The sequence below is a fragment of the Acromyrmex echinatior genome, chromosome 18 (genome assembly GCF_024713525.1).
Source record: "Acromyrmex echinatior isolate Ae372 chromosome 18, ASM2471352v2, whole genome shotgun sequence".
Lineage (NCBI taxonomy): Eukaryota > Metazoa > Arthropoda > Insecta > Hymenoptera > Formicidae > Acromyrmex > Acromyrmex echinatior.
In genome coordinates, this window is record NC_141869.1 from 7,636,184 (window position 1) to 7,661,599 (window position 25,416).

Here is a 25,416-nt window from a genome sequence, read left to right on the forward strand (position 1 = left end):
TCCGAACTCTGACTATGCCGAACGGCACTTTCAGTGTCAGAAAGTATCAGTCTTCTCTTTACCGCGTATAGGAGACGTCGTGGATATACGCGAGCCGCGAGCGGATGCACACAGTCCGTCTCGTCCGAACTGACGAACTCCGAGTCAGCCCGGCTTTGAGCAGAGCGAGCAGAGTCGCCCCCGCTTTCTTCGCGCCAACGGTAAATAGAGCGGGGCCAGTTTACTCCGCGGTGCGGATTAATAGACGGGGCTGCAGGGCTCTCTTTCCCCCCCGCGCACCTAGTTGCCAGTAATCGCTGGTAGTCGCTGGTAGTCGCTGGTAGTCGCGAGTGCATCGTATTCGAGCGACGCGTCGCGCGTCACGGTCGACTTCAGGGCAGTGATACGGCGAGAGGGTAGGGGAACAATATGAACTCGATTGTGGGGATCGCGACGAGGGGACCGCGCGGTCGACGTTCCTGCATCGAGAATTCTACGCTCGAGCCTCAGGATTCGCGCTCGGCACCTGCTGTCAAGTACGTCATATAAGTTCGATCTTTAATCGCGTCCTGCGTCGCATCGTATATATATATATATATATATATATATATCTTGTGTCACCGTTAAGATGTACCCGCTGGGAGCGATGTTACTTCGCGACTACACGGTCTGTCGACAAATAATAGCCGTTATCGAAGCGACGTCCTGCAGCGAGTGCAGCGTCGCGACACCGCGCGGATATGTGTGTTGTCATCAATAAAGCGACGCACCGATATCGCGACGTCCTGACGGAAGTTGGCCACGGATGTTATTCGCAACGTCACCGAAGACTCCTGGAACGAAGATCGTGTAACATTGCGCAAATATTCGTTATGAAAGCAATTACTCCGGATTTCATATTACAATGCGGCGCGAAGAGTGGGATACTTCTGGGATACATTTTCTAGTGATCGTCGGGAATTCCGAACTAGAATAATACGGTGAGCGTTTCTGTCGTCCGAAAGGATCTGTCAATCCAGAAACCTGTGGTGTGTTTTGAATCGAAGAGAATCACGGCGAAAACATTACAAGTGAAACCTCGCGATTGCGGATGGATTGATCAGTGCGCGCCGAAATCGCATCGTCGAGGCTTTCCCCCCCGTCGGTCAGGAGTGCATCGGATGCGTGAGAAAGTGCAGCTGCAGCAGTAGCAGCAGGGCGTCGGGAGGAGAGGTTAGGCGAGGCCGACACCCACCGAGCGAGTCGATCAGCTGTTCCGCGGTGCCGACATCATTGTCGTTTCGGACGGTAGGTACGTGTCAGTTTTCACTTTTCTCATTATCGCTCTTTTGTCCTGGACGAGCGTGATCGAGATCGTTGCTCGTGTCGAGAGACAAATGTCCTGGCGCCTGGTATTCGACGGGCGTTCGATATTTTCAAATATCGTCGTCTGGAGGGAACCTTGTTTTTATTCACAATGGCAATTAGTCTAGGGTTCATTTTGTGGATGAGCGTATTAACGATGATATAAATATCCATACAGCATACTTTTATCCAAAGGATATCTTGAGAACGTCCTGGGAATATCCTGGAAACTTGTTTAGGACATGTGTCTCTTGGAGGTACTTTGTGCTGGGTGGTAGAAATCGATAGTAAATAAGAGATGCAATCGATCGAATAGCAAAAGCAGTACTTTTGTTTATAAAAATCAAGTAGACTCGCGAATATCGAATTTGCTTAAGGTAGGAAAGAGAAACATATAAAGAAATTCCACATTAACTGTCGTAATTAAATTTCATAGATAAACATTTTTTTTTAATTTGTTAACATAAACAATATTGCATTATTATATTTGCAAATAATTGGATTTATCCTCCTAACTAATAACACTTAATGTATAACATCACATGAGAGTACCTTTTCTTCGCTAACTCGCGTCGCGTGTCACAGAAAAACCTGTGAAACGTAACTCACTTTGTTTACAATGCTCGGAATGCGAAGAGGGATACACAGGTGGTCACTTTTTTTACGATGTTGGAATGCAACGGAAAGAGCGTGAAATCGCACATAAAAGAACACTTATAATTTCTGTTATAACATTTTAAATGCATGCAGTAAGCGCTCTCTCTCTCTCTCTCTCTCTCTCTCTCTCTCTCTCTCTCTCTCTCTCTCTCTCTCTCTCTCTCTCTGAATTTATTAATTTATTAATTTCGATTCGATAAATGTTCTTTTATGACAAAGATTCCAAGTATTATCAAAGCTTTATTATTCTTTTATAATAACTTGTTAGATTAAAATAAATTTTGTGTGACGATTAAAGTTAAATTATAACAGAGCAGGGAGTGTAACTGTAAAAGCTAGCTCTTCAACGACTCGTCACGTAACGTGTTCCCACGTGTCTTGCAGTAACGTTAGACTACTTTTTATTGCATTAAAATTTTTGTCGACCCGATCTCACCGTCGCATCACATGTTATGAATGACGCAAGAAGTCTCCACTTTCACAGTGTTTCCCGAACAATACCATTGTATGGTGAAATTATTATATCAGTGATGTAACGACAAATTGCAACGACAAACAGTTGACGTTTTTACTGTGATTGTACATTGTTGTGAAAACAAGATAGATTACGTCTGCTATGTGTTTACGATTTTTTCTCGACGGTTTATGTAACACTATTGACCCTTGACTCGACATACAAAGAGAACACGGGGATCGGAAGTAACTCATTAAAAGCGTTCCTTTATAAAGTTGCTTGCATGCTAAGTATTGTTGTGCTTTGTGCAATGGATACACTCAGAAAAATATTTGTTCATTTGATTCATTTGATAAATTAATTTAGCTCGCCTTAATTTCTTTTCATGAAGAATGTATGTAAACATATTATATTTGACTTAAATGCATACATTCTTTAACGACCAAAATAAAGACGTACTAAATTAATTTGGTCAAATGAACAATTTTTTTCCTCAGTGTAAAAGGAACGTTTTGTTTTCTTTACGAGAATAAAGTACTTTAACGTTTCTTAGAAAGTATTAATTCCGGAGCATTTCCACATTTTTTTTCGATAAGAACGACGTAGAAGTAATATAGAATTGAGATGGCTAATCGTGAGATGACTGATCCTGCCTTTCGCGAAAATAATTAAATGATAAATCGCGTGAGTAGAATGTCGTGTCACAGACGTAACACTATAGTCTATTTGAACGAAATCTCACACACACGTAAATGTTATGTAAATCGAATTCAGGAACTAAACCGAGAAATGAATACGCATAATAGGTCTTCACGCAAAATGGAGAGTAATTTATAATATCGTCTGTTGTAGAATAAAAAGAGCAGCCATGTAATTTTTCTTATACATCGATGCATTTGACATACAAATATGCACGTTTATAGAATATTGTACAAAGTGTCTCATTTTTTTTTTGACTAAAGATTCTTATACAGTATTTGTATTGATTTTCATAATACGTAAGAATATATCGCCTGTCGTGATTACATGTTCGTTCTATATTCAACAATTCGCAGACTTTCTCCGAAAGGACTGTTGCGACATTCGTTTTACGACAACGAGTTGAAGGTCTTTGATAGATAGTGCTGAAGAAATCTCATATTTTTGTAGCTACAATTCTATTTGTCGTTGGATTTATTTCGCGAATTTAGTTGTTGAAGGTACATCGTTAGTCGTAAAGAAAGTCGTTACATAAAACGAGATTTCCCCGATATCGCGTTTCGTCAATAATCCTGAGGGAAATAATTTCTCTTTCATCTCACTGTTTTTCTCTTTTTTGGGGGATTTTTGCAATCGTCTTCGTCTCTAGACGTGCACGCTTGAAAGATAATTAGGCAATGTCTCAAGAAGGTTTCATAAATGGATATATATGTTTGATATGGATATAGATATCAAGAAACATACGATATGAATGATAAGTGTATTATGAAAAAATCAAGCCATCTTTGTATGGAACCACCTTTGTTTTAAACAAATTATTTAATTGATTTCTATTATAATATCTTTTTAAATAATTTATTCTTAGATAGATAAAGCTGATTTTTATGACAATTTCATCTATCATTTAAAAAATCAGCTAATTTCTCTGATTAGATCACCGTTTTATTTAAAAAAAAGAAAAAAATCAACGAGAATTTATTATCTTTTAAGTTTATTATTATTTAAGATTATCTATTAAATCAACTAGTATTTGCCATATTATTTCTTTGTAATTTTCTTATGTTTTTCTTTAATTCCTATATTTAATCGATAAAACTGATATTTCTGGCAAAGTGAATTCTATTTTAAGTTCTTATCGAGAAATAGAGAGATAACTGAAAACAGGGAGCGAGATGAAAATAGAAAGAGAGGCTGAAAGTTACTTCTATTAAGAACGCAACATGAAAGAAGCTGTTATCACAGCTGTTCTTCACATTTGATGGACGTGCGTGTGCTACGTATGCAACGAGAGATAAGGCAATCAAGCATGTAACGTGTAACGAGTCGCACATGTCGCGTGTTCATCACGCGAACAATATTATGGGGCTGTTACCGCAACTGTGCCGCGTTTGCAAATAGGGGAATGCGGAACAAAGCGCTCGTTGCTGCGAATATACTACTTGAATCAGGAGTGGATTAAGTCAAGAAGGAATTTGGCGAGGGATCATAATTTGGTTGCCACTTTTCGATTATATCGATTGCCTCGAATTAAATTCTCGTTACAAAATGAACTCCGCATGAAGTTAAGTGAAAAGTAAGAGTTTGTCATCGAATCTTTGAAGTAATTTACATTTCGGAAATCTTATTAGTTCAAAATCTTATTAACATTTCAACTTTTAAATTATTATTAAAAAAAAAATTAAATTATAGTTATTATTTAGTATTTTTTATTTTAATGGGTTCTATTTAAAGACAGAGGTATTCGATATACAGTCATCAATTTATTGTCATCAATTTCATCAATTGAAAGCTAAATTAGATGATTGGCTATTACTACCAATTTTGAAATTAGATATAACGTGAATCATATTTACCTCTTTATTATTTGAAATAATTTCTTTAAAAAATAATTATTAAATATTTATTACATGGGCTCTGTCTTTTAAATAAAATATCATTAACATTATTTTGAGGCCACTCTTTGAAGCCACAATTTAATACATTTTACCTTTTAATGTAAAATTATAAATTTATTTTTTTCCATTCTCCAAAATAAAGTAACTCACATTTAAATGTATGTACCATGACCAAAAAAAGGAAACTGCAAAAATTGCCAGCACCATTGAAATTTCCTTCTACGGCTCTGACACTTCTGAAGTTGCTGTTTGTATTGCCATAAGCGGTACATAGTCCTCTTGGAAGTTCCTTTGTACAAACAACAATGGCAATCGCGATGAATTAATACCTTTTTACTGCCACTTGTCGTATTATCAGCAATCAGTTTCCGCAATATCACGCTGCTGCTCCGCAATCTCAATGATACTGATTAGTTTGTGCGCGAAATGCAAGCCAAGAACAATACATGGAAATTTAAAGCACAGTTACTTTCATACCTAATTTATGATTTAATGAAAGGTAATCTGCTGCTATTTGGCAGGCTTTACCATAACACGATTTTTTACTTGTCCTAATTTTTACCTACTAGAATATCCGATGTTAAAAATTAGAAACCTTAAGCTTTGCAATGATTGAATTGATAAAGACGACTGCATAAATATAGGAAGGTTAAATTTTGGCTGAGTTGATATTTTCTGCAAAAAATTCTTTATAGTGTTTTAAGATATCTTATTAACATCAGTAAAAAATTTGTTGTGAAATTGCTTGTTAATTTAAAATTTATGATATTATTCCAGCTCCAGTTTAGAACTGTGTCTGTGTTTCAATACCGACAAGTATTTGGCACGCAATTTATTTACATTAACCGCAAATTGTAAAATTTACGCAAAAATATCATTATAGACAAGATTAGCTTTAACCGAGAATATGATTTTTACTTATTTGTGTCGATTATTTTTCGATCAATTTTCTTACTATGAAACATGAGGAAGTTGTGAAGGGCAAAAGTAAAGAGAAATACATAACACATATCTGAATTTTTAATCATTAATAACAATTATTTATCGTTTGCTCCGTTTCGTTTCCTGAAACAATTTATACATTTACTTATTACTTATTAATTTCAAATGGTGCCACGTAACGCTATACAATCGCGACTTGATATGAACGGCCCGAATTATAGTCGAGGGTATGAATCATTCCTCACCCTTCCTGCCTATTTTGCGAGCGAGCAGATGGTCGAATATATCCAGTCATTTGGCGTACGTTGATCATTGGCAACTATGTCGCGATCGCGAATCGATATAATGGTAGGAAGATGACGTGAACGTGCGCACATCCAATTTCCACGTTTCCCAGTTCGCGTTCTCCGACGGATTCTCCCCTCGTTTTGTTTCTCTCGTGACGACCCTCAGCATTCCGAGCGATATTCAACCTTCCTCCTGGGATGCGTTCAATGCGAAGCAGTTCCTGAAGCAGCCGCTTCCTTCTTGCTACCCAGTGAACAATGGCGTACCGATAGCTTCAGTGAGGCAGAAGCTCGAAAGTATAAACTAGGTATACTTTTTAAATAATAATAAACAGTTTATTAAGACCGATTTATTAAGAACAATTTATTAAGCATCTAGGTCTCAGCTTCGACCGTTATAGCCTTTAAACTCTTTTTAATAGGATCAAAATTTATAGTTTATCGAGTAGTTCGTTAATCTTTGAAAAATGGTCTTCATTAAAAAATGTTACGTATAGTTGACGTAGCAAATATTGATTGTTGCCTCTTCCTTTATTTTATTGTTGCTTGTTATAAAATTTGACTTAAACTTATTATATTAATATAATTAATATTAATTGAAAAACAATATTAAATGAAAATCGACTGAGAAATGTTCAACGGAAATGAGCAAAGAAGGCAATATTTCATCAATGCGAGTCTTGGTGCTTAATAATATTTTTACGTACATTTTATAATTTCTAATTCAAGCAAACGGCATACTGATTATTTCAGCTGATTAAGTCAGTCTTGAAACGCAATTCTAAACTAAAGCTGGAGTAATATCACAAATTTAATTGACGAGCAATTTAATAATACTGATGCTAACTTAATAATACGGATGCTAATGAACATCTTTAAAAATGTTTTAATTAAAAATATTTTTTTTTCCTTATTAATAAGAAAGAGATATATGCATTACTCTGATTATAATCGCAGATTATTCCATGAAACGTTAATTAATGGAACACTATATTTTCTGTTCTCGACTTTTTCTTCTCTCCTGAACGCACAAGGGAATACAAGCGGCCCATCGCGGTGCTTATATGTATATCTAGAGCCATTACTACATCGCTGACGCCGCGACGTCTGGCAATCGTTCTCTGCTCTATCTCCTATTTTTCGTTTTTTCTCTCTGTCTCGTTTACTTTTACCTTCCATTCTGTTTATCGCATTCCTACTCATATCTCGTCAATATCCAGCTAATTTAGCTGGTGAGCCATGCGAAAATTTTTTTTGATACGAGCTAATAGAGCGTTGAAATTGAATCATGAGTCATCAATTTGAATGTTATACTTTTCACGTTGTGAGTAAACGGTACTACTTGCTTTATTCCGATGCGACGTGGAATTATAGAATAACCGAAAAAAATAATTCAGAGAATGCTGCATTAACGTTAATCGGTAACCGGTTCTCGAACGAGTCTTTAATTAAAAATTAATTAAACTACACTTTAGCAATTACATGGAGCCGTTATTTGCGGAATTAAAGCGATAAGTGTGTCGAAGGTTAAATCGCGCGGCTGAAATGTTAATCGATCATCAGGCAGAATCTTATAATACGGAATCGAGAAAAAAAAAATATTGGGAATTAAAATATTCTTAGCATTCAATTGACATTTTCACGTTATTTTATGCGGCGTTTACGTTCGTAGTCGCTGACATTTCTCGGAAGTGGTGAATGCCTCTCTCGGCCGTTTCGATTTGATGGGGGTTATTTTAGACTAATTAATAGTTCTGCTTATATTGATTCTCATTACATTTCTGCTTACTTAGAAAGTTGAATAATTAAATTTTAAATTGCTTATCGATTTTAAATATAATTTCAATGAAGTGAAATTTTGTGATACTGTGGATTGTATATTTGTAACATGGTATTTTTCTAATCACATGAGCTATTAATGTACTTGGTATACCGAGAAAAATTTTTATAATTGAAAATTAACGAATATAAAATTCTGATTATATCAATCAGAATTCTCAGAATTATATTAATTAGAATTATAACAGATTCAACTAGAAAAATTCTGATTTGTTCATTTCAAGCAAAATTTTATTTAATACAATCAGATTTTTTCTATTATAATAATGGGAATATGATGCTCTTTACACAAGTAAACAATACGCAAACAAAGGACGTACTATATCATAAAGCCACTCGTACTCGGTTATAAAGGATACGATTCTGTTTGAAAAGCTCTTATGAAAGGCTGACAAGACCAACGGAATCTGTCTATTATTATTCTGTACTGTTTGTACTACATCTTACGCGCATTGTGCATATGACTGCGACACGGAATCTATTTTGAAATTGAAGCAAACCTACGTGGCTTCTTAATTCTTTCTTAACATCCACTTAAATTATCGATTTCAAGCTCAGTCTGTTCGCCACGAACGCGTTGTTCTGCCGAGGAGAAGTGAAGTGGTACGGAGAGTCACTTAGCGAACTAAATGCAATAATAGTCGCATACAATAAGATGTTTTGTGAACAATACGTTTGAAAATAATGCGGAAGAATAACAGAATGGGCGCATAAGCGATATATATATATATATACTTTTATGAATACAAAATAGAGAGAGAGAGAGAGAGAGGGGGGGGGGGGAAGAAAGTGAAGTTAACATCACATTCAGATGCTAAGATGTTGCGATGTTACGTTTATCTTACTAATCCTAAATAGGTTTCCTTACATAAATATTTTGTGCTCGGCACAATCAATATTTATTTTGACCAACAATAGTCTTTTTATTTTGTGATAGTCTTGTCGATCATAACATAAATCGCTCCGGTATCTGCGTTTTTAGTTACACGTAAATCTCATAATGAAACTCAAGGATCGTTATAATTTGTGCGCAAATTTGCGACTCTACATTACGTCAGCGCATTGCGTAATTGTTTGCCGTGCATTTAGCGATATATATGATTGAACTTCTTTCTCTTCTTTCTTCATCTCCTTAACTTAGGAATAGTGGCAAATGCGGCAAACAATTAAATTATTTCAACTAAATATAAATCGACTAATGAGAGATTATGCGGCATTTGATAAAATAATTTCATTGAATTCATTTTTTTTTGTGTTTCATCCGGAATCCTCAGAAATTATCTCTGAACATATCATCTGTTGAATAAAAATCGTATCGTGGAAATAATCTCATCCGTGAATATTCCTCGATACTCACAGATGAGATTTCGACGATATGATTTTTTCAGAATAATTTTCGGAAAAAAACTACTTTATTGAAAACGCAAAATGTTATGTCACAAGACGTTTTCGCTCTACAATGACATAGTCATTCAGTTTATTCGAATTACTCGGTATATAGGTTGACCCGGTTGCAGTTTGATGGACTTTCAGAATGTCATCTAGGCAACGTCCTGAGGAATCATGGTGGAAAAGCAGGCTTTTTCTGGCGAACATGCTTTCGAATCATTGGCTTCACCGAGTTATTGAACATTGAAGCAAAAACGATCACTTTTGCTTTATTGTTGGATAACTCAGTGAAAAAAAATCGTACAATGTTCAATAAAAAGCAAATTAAAGATAAAGCTTCACTCTTTTGATTGCTATAAACCGCATTTGTATGCGATTTTTAATTCACACCAATGTAAACATTGTAAATTTCGTACAAAATTTTTAGATTTGACGCAGATATCCGTTTGACAGATTTGACAGACATCCGTATAGCTTTTTAAAAAATCAGTCACATTGAAATATCAATTATCGATATTAAAAGTAGAGATGTCAAGCTTTTAAATGCTTTTTTTTGTCTGTGATGATTTTTTTCACCGAGTTACGGTATTCGAAAGTGTTTCTTATTTTTTGTTGAGTAATGTATAAATCGAAAATAAACAGCTTCACATGTATTTTTATAGAAAATTCAAAGATTCATATTTTTTAAATAAAGATTCTCAATATATTTTATTCATATTTTTATTGTAGAGTATAGGTGAAGATGATTAGATATTGGTTAGAAATAATAGATACAAGTGCAGGAAAATTTCTTCCAATATGTATTCCTATATGTAAATTGTTTTATTAAATAATATTCTTTCTGTTTTAACTTATTATATTTATACATGATATTATTATTTGCAAATTTTAACTTTCTTGTCTCCATGTTAATAATTTCATGATTTCACATTGATAAGTAAGTTTAATCGTTCGTATCATTAGATAATGCTTGAAAAAAACTGTGAACTTAATAAATAAAGGCGATTTTGCTTGGAAAAATACCTAATCCTCTATCTCTTTTATTAAGTGATAATGAAACTTCGCCTCAATCGTTACCACTTGACAATGACGACATAAAGAGAAAGATACGATTCCCTCAAGGATGTCTCTAGGGGTGTCTAAAATGGTCTGTTATGACGTGAGAATATCGACAGAGGAGATGAATTTATAAGTTTTTTCATACTTTCATCAAGTAAAATTTTAGTAGTCGAGTGTCACAGTTGTGTACAAGATGTAAAAAAAATATAAGATTTCCTGTTTCTCTGAAAATTGCCTTAAGATTCAGAGAGAATTTAAACAAAGGATGCATAAGGGGAGACTATGGTTTCCTCTCGACGTCAACCTGTAGACGGCCTTGGGGTTGTATCGATGCGCAGACGCGATATCGATTTCTCGCGCAAGGGGGGTGCGCGTGAGCAAAAGGGAGCCGACTGGCCCATCATCCCACATCCACGATTGTTTCCTGTGATATCCTGATGTCACCACACTATTCTTTTTCAGTCGCTTCCTCATAGGAAACATGAAAGATGGTAGTCGAGGATGCGGCTGTAATCATTCGATTTACTCGTATTGTTAGGTTTAAATGTTCATAAGAGCGGTTAATTTGTGCGTTGAATGTACAAAATAAATCAGAACTACATTTTTACTCGAAAAATACACGCCAAGTTCAATCTTTCATGAACGACTTTCACAAGATGAATTTCACTTTTAAAAAATGAATATAATTAAATTTATAATTATCTTTATCGAAGAATAAATATGACAATATCATGAATGAAACTCGTTTTACAACTGGTCAAATATCGATTGCGAGTTTTTAAAGAAATTTTTTCTGAAGAATCGTTTCTGTTGCCAAAGAGATCGTTTTCGCTAAGTTTTTCATTCAGAGAGATCGTGACTTAAATGTTCGTTTGTGGCGTTTAATCCGTCAGTGATAGCCGGCAACTCTATAATTTAATTATTTCTCACATCTTTGAAGAAAAATATCGACAAATGTTACGTGCGCGTATCAGAGAAGACCTATGTACGCTAAAGCTGCACAAGTGAAAAAATGTCATGGTTATTGAACATAATGTAGGACATATGGACAATCCTTCTCATTTAACGTAGATAGAAAGCGTGAGATGATAGATAGAAAAAATACTATTGCGATGATTTTAATGCTAGAGACGAATATAACGTATTGAATATCAAGACATAACGTAATTAAATCAAGACAACGCATAACTTTTATTTTTGTCATCCCTCAAGAGTGTGAATCTAGGAAGATTTTTTTTTTAACGTATTGCAAAATTATGATTTTTTAACACATAAAAAAATTTCTGTTTCCCTCTGTATTTTGCTACATAAAAAAGTACAATATAATATTTCAATTTAAAAACGTTTAGAATACAAAATAGAGATGTAAAATAATAAAAAATTTTTTTTCCGATTTTTCACAACTGATTTATTAGGAGAAATATGCTACTGGCATAAATGATTCATAGTTCACACGAGGTAAAGTTTAGTAAAAAAACAGCACTTCACACCAGGGTTACATATAAAGATATATACATTAGTGTTTGTATATTAGAGTCCATGGTCAGTCATTTAGTTAATTTTTTAAAATTTTTCTTTCGTTATTGGATTTACGTATCTTTTTAATTAAATTTATATATTGTTCAGAAATTTATATCTTATATAAATATAATATTTAAGATGTAGTTACATTAACGATACAATTTTGTATTCTTAAATCAATATAATGAATTTTTAGTAGTTTTTATTTCGATAACAGAATTTCCTGCAAACAAGCATGATTGTACAAAGGGAGGGAGGAGGGGGGGGATTTACGACGCAAATGCGGGTGATTTGGATTTATGTTTCCTTCCTGTACTATTAGGATGAGACTTTGTTCCGCGCGCGATAGTTATACGTACGTGCCGCACCTGATTGCCGCAGGGTTGGGCACAGGTTTTGAGGAACGGCGTGACAATGAAACCCGATCTAATAGTCTCGATCGGCTGCTTCACAGGTCACTGAGTCTGGGACAATGCTGCGGGGAACAGTTGGTGGCGACAGGGACGGAAGGGAGACCGAAGGGCCAGGGGCGTGAGTGTTATTTCGTTAACTGCTTGAAATTCAACACGACCTACCCATCCTGTATGCTGTGCGAATACATTCTGCTTCTTCCTCTTTCCAATGTATATATATATATATATATATATATATATATATATATATATATATATATATATATATATATATATATTGCTGTTCTATTTATAACATTTAGTTGATTTTAAATCACTGCAATGCAGATTTTTGTTTACAAAAATTTTTATTTTAGGAGATCTTATATAAGTCCAAAATCTAATTTGATAATTTAGTTTATAAATAGCCTAACATGTTTTCTTTTACCTTAATAACTAGAATCAAATACCATTTTTTCACGTTTTTTACATGATATAATATATTTAAAGATTTTACAAGAGTTGATTATAAATTATGAAATTCAAATATATAAGGAGCGAGGCATAAAGAATTATTGCATTTTAAAAATGGAAATAGGTAAAAAATGATCTCAAATAGAACAGTAAAATTATATATAATGATAGATTAAATAATATGGATTTAGGAGGATGAATTTTGCATGAAAAATATGTTTTCGAAAGTTTTATTACAAAACATTGCGTCTCAATTTTATTCTCATAAGCTCTTTTTCTCGTTCCTTTTTTGCATAATATCCCAAAATTAATTAATTTTTTTTTTTTTACGTTTTTGAGGCAAAATTGTCATAAAAGATTTTTCTGCGGAAAATTGTTTGAAGTAGCGTATTATACGACATACTAAAAGTCCTGACGCCCGCAGATTTAGAAAACTTTTCACCTTTTAGAAAAAATGATCCAAAACAGTTTTCTCAGAAAGTATTCATTTTATTGAAATAAAAATCGTTATCAAAAAGAAAAAGTTACGAACAATTTTGTTTGTTTAATATAAACACTTGAGAGTTGCCTTTAGGGCAGGTTTCGGCTTTTGATGATTCCAGCATAACTTCCTCTAAAGTACCAGCCATTGAATATTACGACTTCTGACAAGTGTTCTTGTTTTTTTTTTTTAAGCTATTGATTATTATATGACGTTTCAGGACAAAATACAATTTTTTTATTTACTCACTACAAACTTAAGTTGACACAGTCATTATTTTTATTGAATTGAATAAAATGCGAATAAGATAACAAGTTAGCAACTAAATCCAGGATGCCGGTAGTAGGTACTAATGCAATTTGTGCGTTCAGGAAATTGTCATGGTACGCTGACCCAGTGCGGTATACATTGCTGGATCAAAATAACTCTCTCTGGCCAGCTTTCTAGAACTAACGAAATTCTATTCGTCTACGCATACTGTCTCTATTAACGCGACTAAAACAGACAAAATCAAAAACAATCTGCGAAGCTCGCGAATTTCGTCGTTAACTGAAAATCATCAAAATTAATGAATTGTCGAAATGCAGAGACACAAAAGTTTTTCTTAACAAATTTATTTTATTGTCACGTACATGGATCGCAGTAAAGAATTCGAAAAAAAATATTACAAAAGTTCTCAATATATTATAAAAGTAAAAAATAAAAAATTGCATCATATTCATCTTCAGCAGGCAACAAAGAGCAAGTTTTATTTCCACTGAATAGCTGTTTAGTGAAAAGTACATACGTGAAAGGTCGTGTTTCCGTTTCATGGCATTTTCAGTTAACGATAACTTTATTCGATTATCATATCGTTGCACTTAACCCGTCCAATTCCGCCAATTGACTCGACACACCCACGCTCCTCCTCGCCCTGGAGCTCTCACCGCGGGCAGGCTGTTTGCGTCGTCGCGACTCTTTATCCGCATTCCAAATCACCGGGTCAGCTGAAACGTGTTCTCTAAATTTCTTAGAGCGAAATCCAAGAGTGAAAATATTGTCACTGTTGAAAAAGAATGTAAACAATATTGAATAAGAGTGGCAGATTTTCTTTCTTTTGCAATGAATCTCACTCTCAAAGAATGAAATCTTATTCTGAGAAATTTAGAGAGTATCTCTCGCGCGCGCGAGAACTAGTCCCTCAGAACCTCGCCAATTAAAGAATTTACAAACAGGAAGAAAGTTTCATAATAATGTAAAAATATTGTTTGCTGTTTATTTAAAAAGATGTTCATTTCAAACTTGATTTGGAATTTAAGAGCAAAAAATTTTCTTTTTAAAATAATATGACAAAATTAATAAAAAATCATTATTACATTCTATTATTGCATTATACTATTATTGTATTATACTGTAACTGCTATTAAGAAGATCCTAAAGTCTGTATTATGGACTAAATTATTTTTGTATAACAATTACTTTTTTCCTCTTTTATAAATTCAAGAATCCATTTCCAGGATTGGAGTACTATATACATATTAATACATGTATCTGTGTAAGATGGAGTTTATGCTGACAATGACAAAAAATTTCAAAATTAAGATCTTCTTTATCATTTCTTAGTTCAATATAGTACTCTAAAGCTATCACGTTGTGATAAGCTTCATATAAAAATGCAATCTGTACTTACGAAATAGTAGTCCACAGAAAAAAATCACACTTCACTAATAGTTTGCACGTTAGAAGAAACAACATAGAATTCTTGAGTCTGATTTAAATAACTAATTAATACATTATTGTTATAGGTATGAAAATTTATATGTATGTATACGTGAGATATTATTAAGTAAGTGAGATGTAAAGTAGTGTATATTGAGATGTGTCAATGACACATGAATTGTTCTACTTACACTGTGACTAATTGTCTTTAGAATCCCTTTAAGTTTAACTGATGCGTCTTAACAATATCTTGAATTAAATAACAATTAAATCTTGTTTTTTCTTTCATAAAGAAAGAATATTTTGACTTATAATTCGTGTATCGGAGACCATATGAGAGTGTTCATGTACTCAGCGGGAGTATACACCATAAACGGAAGTCGGTCGTGGGAAAAAGAGGGTCTCGCAGCTGATTGAAGGTCAGCGACGACGTCGTCGCGTGCAAGATTAGCGTATTGGGTTATGTCACATATACAATTATGCTCACATACACAGGAGCATTACTACAAATACAGATACTATCATAGTCTGCATATAATATGTTCACACATTAAACTTTTAGGTGACCCTACACGACTAATAATACTCAATATTAACTTACTATTACAATAAATACTGACAATATTATTGATTGTGTGTGGTTAATATTGATAGATTGATGTAAAATATTGATAATGATCTGGATTTTAATTCTTGAGCATCAGTCTTGCTTTATTAGAATTCCTGTCACAGTATGTCATGGTGCAATAGATAATGTATGTAAAATCAAAGTATAATATATTGTCAATAATACTGATCGCATATAAGATTATAAAAATATATATACTAAAAATATTGACACTGTCAATATTACTAATTCAATATTACTGATCAGTATTATTAATCATATAGGGTCACTATGTTACGTTCATAACAATAATATTATCGTACTATATACTGAGAAAAAAATAGCCTAAATTTAAATAAATATTTATTTGAATACTGCCAACTAAACATTTATTTACAATAAATAAATGTTTACTTAAAAAAAAGAAGTTAATTGTTAAATTAATTTAATTTTCTTGTACCAAATAAATATATTTTTAATAAATATTTAGGTATTATTTAAATAAATATTAATTGAAATTTAGAATATAGTTTTTTCTCAGTGTAAATATGTATTATATGTATCGTATAAAAAATTAATCAAGAAATATAATTAAAATACATTAAGTATTATGACACACAGCACACTTGAATGCTTTTTATTTTAAATTATGTATATTTTGCAAAACTCTCTCTCTCTCTCTCGCTTTTATTTTCTCACAAATCAATCCTGCGTGAGATAATATTCTACATTTCTGAACATTTCCTATCAGTATAAAGTCAATTATCTTCATAGCCGAATCTGTAAAAATGCAAAATGCTTCTTTATCGCAACTTGAACGCTTGCGAAACGTGTGTAACTGATTTATATCCCATTTGAAGCATATACGTGACGATGTGTATATCGATCACGTCATCACGACGTTGACAATTGGCCAAATAGTTCACTACGTTGCAACAAGCTGACCGAGTCCTCTGAAATAATCAGCCTAATTTCATCGCGGCGTAATCAAAATGATAATTTATTTTTCTTACTTTGGCATCACGATAATTTTTTATAGAGAGTACTAATAGCAATTTTTTCGGGAAGCTAAAATAAATAAATCTAAAATATTTCTACACGATTGTTCTTTTTACTCTTAAGATGAGTTTAATCTTATTAGTGAACTATATTAGCTAATCGATAATCTTAATGAGTCCAAAATTCGACAAGTCTTGGCTAACATTGTTGGCTAACAAGTCTAAGAGCATGGCCTGAGGTGAGATTCTTCGCTGGTTAACTTTGTCGGAAGCCAATGTAAACAGGTCGGAGGCAGTTAACAATGTTAGAATGTGCACTGAGCATGTCGCTTAGTTATTGAACATGCCAGGTTCCAATATTAATTTGTTTGCTTCGCAATAATGATAACAGTTAAAAAATATATAATATTATTATATGTCATTTCTCGGTCCTGTTCGCGAAAAGTTTTACATAAGGCACAAGTTTAATCCTAAATTATCCATTTAATTTCTCTTATCGTAAATCTTCTTTATGAAACATTTTCTGTCATCATTTTCTCTTGAATACCGGAATCCTTTGCCAATTTGAAGTTGATGATTGCACAAGGTGGACGACCGCGTAATAGTCAGCCGAAGAAATTTCAATGCCACAGCATAAGTGCAGATCTTAATTCTTCGAACTTGCAAATCGTTAACCTCCGCAGTTGCACTATCATTTTTATTCCGTCTGTTATTATAATGATCGTAGTATCATAGAAACGCGGCATTGCGCGAGTATGAGAGATTTTTGTACGGTAAATAACGGATAAGATTTTTACATTGTCAATCGATCGGATTTTAAATTAAAGCATTTTTATATATGAAACAAGATTTTATTGAAATCAATATAAAATGTAAATTTTTTTTATGACTTATAAATGATTGAAAATTAGAGGTAAGCTTTATCGACAGTTTTATTAAATAACCTATAATACATTATAAAGCTTTATTAAATAGCATTAAATAAAAAATTTGTTAGAAATACATAAATGTAATTATATATTAAATATAGGATACAGAATTAATGCCATTATTGATCAAACTGAATCTTAAGTAATTCGATGTGAATTTATATACTACATATAAGCATTTAAATTGCGCACCGAAATTGTTTCAATCAAATTTTAACATTCATTTACCGAAACATTTAATGTTAAAACATTAAAAAGATATTGAAATGTGAAAAATATTGAATTGTGAAAAGATATTGAAATGTAATCATCGAATGTTAGCTAAAGAAAAATATATGTATATAGATTCCAAGTCCATTAGAGAATTTCTAATCGCAAGCAAGCACGCCTGTCCTGGGAGATGTATTTATGTCACGTACGTAAATCAAGGTGGGTTAAATATAACACTTTGATCGTGCTAATTACAGCAGCCGCGAGCTCTCTTAACTCCCGGTGTTCAATAAATTTAAAAACGGAGAGGAAGATAAACGGAAGAGGAAGAGTTCCGTGAATCCCTTCCGTTCATCTTCCTCTCGTCGCTTTGATCGCCGTGAAATAATTATCTCGTTATGGTACGAGCTAGCCGCACAGAAACTTACTGATCTCTCGCGCGAATTGCAGTGATGCGCATCGTTGCACTCTTGAATCAAGCGATCCGTAGAAGTACGAACGATTTAAGCCAGACGAAACGCACTCTGCTGCTGCTCGATAAAACGTTCAGCTACGGTCGCTGACCCGAGCTTATTAATCCTTTGACGTACATTTTGGGCCTCCCCTTTTTAATTCTATTATCATACGGCTTTAATTTCAAAGATATCACAACTCGCAGGGACTTTTAATTTGAAAGATTAAACGCAATTTCGGGATTAATTATCTTTTGCATACGATATATATTTTTGTGAACACTTTTCTTCAAATTTTTTTATATCTTGTTTTTATTGCAACTCTTTGACATTTGATATTATAATTATTAAGCCACGAGTTGAAATTTCGTAAAAAGTAAATTGCGTTTTCAAACTTACCATATATTCGCGTAAGTTCGAAAACGAAAAATATTTATAAATATTTTTATTTATCTTATCTACATTTTAGATCTAATTGTGAACTCTAAAACTCTGTAATTTTTGGTTACGATTGCTATCTGAAGAATATACCAACAAGCGTTTTAATAGCTTTTAAAATATGCGTTATGACACATTTGGAATGCATCTTTACAAAGATAATTAATAAACCGCAGAATTGCTTTCATCTTAAGATATTACTGGCGTGTCTTTTCGTAACGATCCTGCCAAGTTAATCGTTGCCATTAACAAGATGCATTTCCTTTTCTCATTAGTGGAATATGGCAGTCTTAACTCGTTAAGTCTAATCGATTTAGCGTACATTTTAATTTCTAAAATATCGACAGATTGTACAGCTGATTATATATAGCAAGGATGAAATCAGATATCTGTTGACTATGCGATAGATCATTTTACGTTTAAAAAATAACATATGCAGAGTGTCATAATAAAATAATGCAAAGCGTAGCGATAAATAATAAGTAATTGATATTGGAAAATACATTTTGTAAATATTAAAAGATAAATTTTATTAACACAAAAATAGATAAATAAAAAATAAATTATATCATACAATTTATATCAAGATGATTAATTTCTGGATGCATAAGCCTTCTAGAAAAATAAAAATTGGTATATTTATAGCTATTTATCATATTCATTATCCCTCTTACGAATGTAAGCATATAAATTATAGAAAATAAAAAGAGATAAGAATAGTTATAAAATAATTATATATCTAGTTGAAGATTGTTCAAAGAATGAACTGAAACTTCATGGTATTTTAACGATATTATATTATGTACGACTATACATATATAAATTTCTATTATATTATATTTATTTCTACACTTTGACATCCATTTGTAACTTCTAATTATCATTTTTTAATTATTTGAAATAATTATATTTTACATTTTGATAATATCAAAAAATATACGAAAATATCACTTTTGTGATTGATATGACATTGTTAAAATTTTGAAACACAATGTACTCGAAAATTTTGTTAAAGATTTTAATGGATATATCGAATAAATTATAAAATAATATATATGAACATATCTATAAAAAATGATTATATAGTTTATATCAGGATAATCCATATTTATCTCTGAAAGACTGTAGGATAAATGAAAATTTTAACTTCTGATTCTTTATCATTTTTCTTACGTTAAGAATTGAAATATTATTCTAAAAACATTTTCCTCATTCTCGTCACTTTAAACTTTCTCGCTGAATTCTTGCGTGACACCGTGTATACATATAATTCTAGTACCTGTCGTCTGAAGATAACATTGCTATATGCAGCGAGCGAAATGGTAGCTCGGTATTACGGTCCGCTAATACTACAGTTATATTAATGTGCGCGACAGAAAGAAGTCGAAGAGATGTGGAAGATGCAGGAGATCAAGGAAGGACTGAGACGTTATTACATTCTCCTCGTATTAGCTTCCTACGTTTATCGTGAGCAAAATTTATTACGTTATTAATTAATCAGCCTACCGGTTTTCTCCGCAAAATATGCACAAAGTAGAGCATATTCTTTTTTGCTTTGAAGAATCCAACGTATGAAAAATGAAGTTCAACATAAAAAATTGATGTCAATTTAAATAATTGTGTTTTGATTTGCGAATATTATTTTATCTTATACATTTTATTCGAGAAATTCGTCATCTTATTCTGTTTTCATTGCATTAATATCAAATAGACTCGCAATCCGACTGGAACACATGCATATGAAGATCTATAAATATGTATGTCTTATGCCTCCACAAATTCCAAGTTATAAAGTTCGCGTTTATGAAATTTAGGATCATATGATATTGGATACATTTCTTATATAGTCGGTAGAGTCAGATGATCTCAGCAAACCTATTCTATAACTCTTAATGATAGTTTCGTTATCATTAAAGACGTTACTGTCAATATTCACGAATTACAGTGCAACCAAAATTTTGCTTAAACTAGTTTTATGAATTGCGGATTTTTTTTACAGAATTATAATATTCACAAATAGAAAGTCGGGATGTGTCAATTTTGACAAGAAAAATCGCACAAAAATAAAAAAATTCACTTACTTTGGTATAGATGTCACTTGAAGTTAAAGTTTGTTTAATATAAAAGTTTTATAGTTTATAATATGAGTAGCATAAGGATTCAGCGAACCTCAGATTACTTGAACGAACTGAATACTGAGTTTATAATTAAGATTAAGAGCCTAAAAAAAATATTTTAAATTGAACACGTAATTCACGTGTATACGTATGCTTATAGCAAAGATTTAGAATGATAAACAGATCAATAATTGTGTCTTCTCAAGAAGTGCTCGATCTTGTAAGAAATGACGCTGGAATATGTTAGATAAGGATATATGTAGGCGTTTGAGTGAGACAGAACGAATATAAGAAACTGAATTTGAAGTTCAATATAGACAAAAAAGTCTATATTATTGACAATCGATCAAGTTTGGTCGTCGCTCCAGCATCCCTGTAAAAGGTACAGAATAAGCCTGCGAGGCATTTATGCTCGTGAAATCTTGATCAGCATATCTATAAATCCGAGAAACAGCGCTGGTGCGTTATTCGGTGATGTGAATTCGCAGAACAACAGCGTTGTTGAAGTCAATTTCCAAGCTTCCACCAGCGACATGCGTGCAGTGCTGTTTAAGCGGATAAAATCTCTCTCTCTCTCTCTCTCTCTCTCTCTCTCTCTCTCTCTCTTTAAGAACGCGTATTTCTGTGAGAAATATTGAGATACATCTGCGCATATCGAATCCGAAGCGAGTTAATGAGAAGAAGTTGCGATAAAAAAATCTTACTTTAGAATAGTTAATTATCTTAATCGCTTTATTACTTCAAATAGAGCTTGATGAGGCTAGATGAGACAAGTCTTCGAATGCCTGTTATAAAGCTTACTTCTTTAAGCATCATCATGCAACGCTCTACTCTATTTAACAGCGAGGAAGACGCGACTAACGGTATTGCTTGAGCGCGTGAGTTCCGGTTACGATCTTCGTGAGCTGAAGAGCTCCTCTAGGAATCCACGCTTCACTCTGGCAGGAAGTCACGCCGCCGGAAATTGTGTTGTGAAATAACGTTACCGGATCGTGTCGGAAATTACGACCGCAGAAAGAGAAGCAGTAGAACAAACGAACGGGGTATAATTGAAGATTATTTCGTTCTACTTCTTAATCACCTAAGTATGCGTAAGAAACGCCGTGTTACTTTGAACGTTATTAATGTCTACCTGTGAGAAAATTCTTCCTGACGTTACTGATCTAATTAATTCAGATTGGCGTCTGAATGAGAAATTAATTGGTGGCAAATTTATGTGCATGTTATTTCTGCCTCGCTTATCCTCTCTTTTCTTCCAACACGGCCTGCAGTCTACGAATTATATCTCTTGTAATTTTTTATATAAGGTGTCCCAGAAAGAGTATAGATTCTTTCACTGGCAGATTCTCTTAAGAGAAAACTCTTATACGAAAATGTCGAGGCTGTAATACTTTTCAAATTATAAATGATTAAAGTTAGCCATTTATAGCGCTTTAGGCACGATACATTAAACATGCGCAGTGCGAAGGTGTCTTTGTACATTGTCTCGTTTTCTAAATACTGACATAATCAATTTATCATATAAAGTCTATTCTACAATTGCGTAAGCGTAATTGCAAGAATTGACCAATCACAATTAGAATATTCTCTTCATATTCGAGTATTCCGACAAAACTAAATTTTATCAAAATCAATGACGTCTTTCTGACTTTATTACATATTTATCTCACTCTAAAAAATATGGAAAATATGAAAATACTTGAATTTAATATCATATACGGCGTCTATAATTTTCATCATGTTGACGTTAATATTAACACTAATATACAAGATCATGACTTTTAAATCCACCTTTAAATATCATCATTATATAGATTTAAAACTTATGTTAATATAAACACCAGGGGTTTTAAATTCATATTATGTTAATGTTAATATTAATACCGACACAATAAGAATTACATAAATCTATTGTACATCCCATCATATTTTTTAGAGTGTACATTACCGACGTCCAACGCGAATATCTTATAAAGTACTTCGCAAGCATTTTCTCGTCTTCATACAACGTGTGGGGGATAATGAGCAGCGACAGCAGAACGACTCCGTTGTGATTATCGTGTCGGATTAGATTAGATGGTAGGATAGTTGAATCGCGGATAATATAATGTTGTCAATAACAACGTGATCTCTAGCGAAGCGTGCTCTCTTATATAGCAGTAAACGTCAGTTTTCTCGACGACTAGACCGGCAATGAAAGTCGAGCGAGCTATCCGACCCTTCCTACGCGTGATGCGACGGCTTCATAGTGATCAACTATTCCTGGACTCAGGTCGGCTCGTGAATCAACTTTGTGGCTGAAAATATAGTATATGTACGCGCGCTCGAGCGGAAGTCAGTGATCTCAGATCGCAGTACTTTCCGACGCATGCGTATTACCATAGGATAGCGTGTATATATATATATATGTTTCGGAAAATATTGGTCAGTACATTTCATCCGAGAGACATCCTGAAATCGTCCTTAAGATGGTTTTAGTATCTATTGGAAGCCTGCTGTATAGGAAGTAATAGTATTTTTCCGAGGATTATGGATGGATATCTTTAGAACTTTGGATTTGAACGTCCTGTAGATGTATGTAGGACATAACGACTATTATCTAATAGTTTACAGAATGTTCCTAGGACGTTCCTTAAGTTATAAGAGTAATCAACAAAAATATTTTTATCAATATAAATTTGATGTAAATAAGCAAATATTTTGCTAACAATAAGTAAAGTTCAATTTATAACATTCAAGAAATACATTTGTGACTTATTTTATTTGTTAGTTTTGATATAATAATATTTGTTTTATCTTAAAAATAATGGTATTATTATTCAAATAATATTTTACTAAATAAAATAAAATGTTTTTTTAAACGAAATAAATATTTATTAAAATTAAATATTTAATTTCAATGTAATGTATTTATGTAATTAATACAGATTTTTACGCAATTTGACATTCAAACTGCGAATTTTGGCTACTTGGTTAGGTGTCGCGTTTGGTGTGGCAAGCATTTCCGCGTTCTGGGACCTATTGAATACTCAATTGACAAAGAAGCGTACGATTATATAGCTCAGTATTAGTGTATTAGTGTATTAAATTTATCACTCTGGAATCTTAAGTCGGTAGCACATGCTTGTTTTCCTGCTGGATTGCTAGCTTAATTAGAATTTTACCACCGTATTGACTGCAGTGCTGACAGTGCCAGCAGAATTCTCGACGAAAAAGGGTTTATCGCCGGAGCGACAGTCAAATTTGATTGAAAACTCCATTTTTATAGTTATTACCGTCGTAATGTTAGTAATAATAATTATATATGTAGTTCTATTTAAAAAATATATAATTAACATTGAGAAAATAACTATAATAAGTTATAGTTATAATAATTATTACAACTATTTTTTGCTCAGTGTATGTTTAAAAGTTTGATTTTTCTTTTTGATCGACTTATTCATTAACTTAATCGGAAAAGCGGAGATGGAAGGAAAGATTGATCGTGCAATCAGATGTCGACGTCATCGCGATGATCTCATCCACGTTTGCAATGCACGTGTCGTGAAATTGCATTTGCAAGTAGAAACGTAACGTCGTTGCAGAAACAGTGTTTTAACCCTCTCTAGCGATTTCACTCCCAGCCTATTTCTGTGTCTGCGTCTTCGTTGAGTGCAATGGCACTCGAGCAATAACGAGAGACAATTTTGAAGGGTCAAATCGTGAGATTAAGGATGCACCGAGGAAATTGGCGGGTTTTATAGTTCTCCTCGATAATCGCGATACCCTGTTTTCTCGATAAAATACATGGCATGATGAGCATCTTGCAACATGGCAAACATTCGCGCGGTAAACGTTTCTCTTCGAGCAAAATAGTTGATGATATCATTCGTTCATCGTTTCGTACACGTAAGCCTCTCGTATTCGTCGTGACTATAATTGTCCCAAAAACTTGCGTCATTTTTGCCACTGTAAAACACCAAATTCCTACAAAAGTAAACTTGCCACTCACGACTACGAAAAAGTTTTTCTTTTATAAATATTAAGATACATGCTATGATTTCTTATGTAATTTTAGAAATTATATACAGAAAGAATATTTTATTATATTTTGCCGCAAAATTTATTACAAATTTTAGCCATGTTTAGTGATAAATATGGGACAATCTGACAACCTATTAAATATTACTGTAAAGAGAAATATACAAAAAACATTTTATGAACTACATAATAAAAATTACCAAGCACGTTATTGTTTTAAATTGTTTTAATGCAAAATATTTACAAAACGCTTCATAAAATTTACATATTACATTTTAATATAGACCAGTTGCCATTATATTATTACATTTTAGCATACAATGAGTACAAAAATATGCATATAAGGAAATTTAATAATTATTCACAATATATCTCTTCTAAATTTTAATGTCTTTTTCTTTGAATTCGTTCGTTGAATCATTATGCATTGTTAAAGCTGTAGTATCGTAATTTAAGTCGTCACTACTCCTACTCAATATACCGTTATTTTATGCTAAGACAATGGTTAAATTTGGCATTATATAGTATCATACCG

General features: G+C 33.1%; 1 protein-coding gene across 7 annotated transcripts in view; it reads left to right on the forward strand.

The window, feature by feature from the left end:
- Positions 1-510: 510 nt before the first annotated feature.
- The window catches only part of LOC105144769 (uncharacterized), an 80,821-nt gene continuing 55,915 nt past the window's right edge, over positions 511-25,416 (forward strand). For 2 of the 7 annotated variants that reach the window (XM_011053899.2, XM_087415799.1), the window contains exons 1-2: positions 511-1,270; positions 12,520-12,596. The gene's annotated coding sequence lies outside the window, so the exon portion shown is untranslated. Of the gene's footprint in view, positions 1,271-12,519; positions 12,597-25,416 lie in introns of those variants that run through there. The other 5 variants (XM_087415800.1, XM_011053897.2, XM_087415803.1 and 2 more) reach the window with 3 other exon arrangements.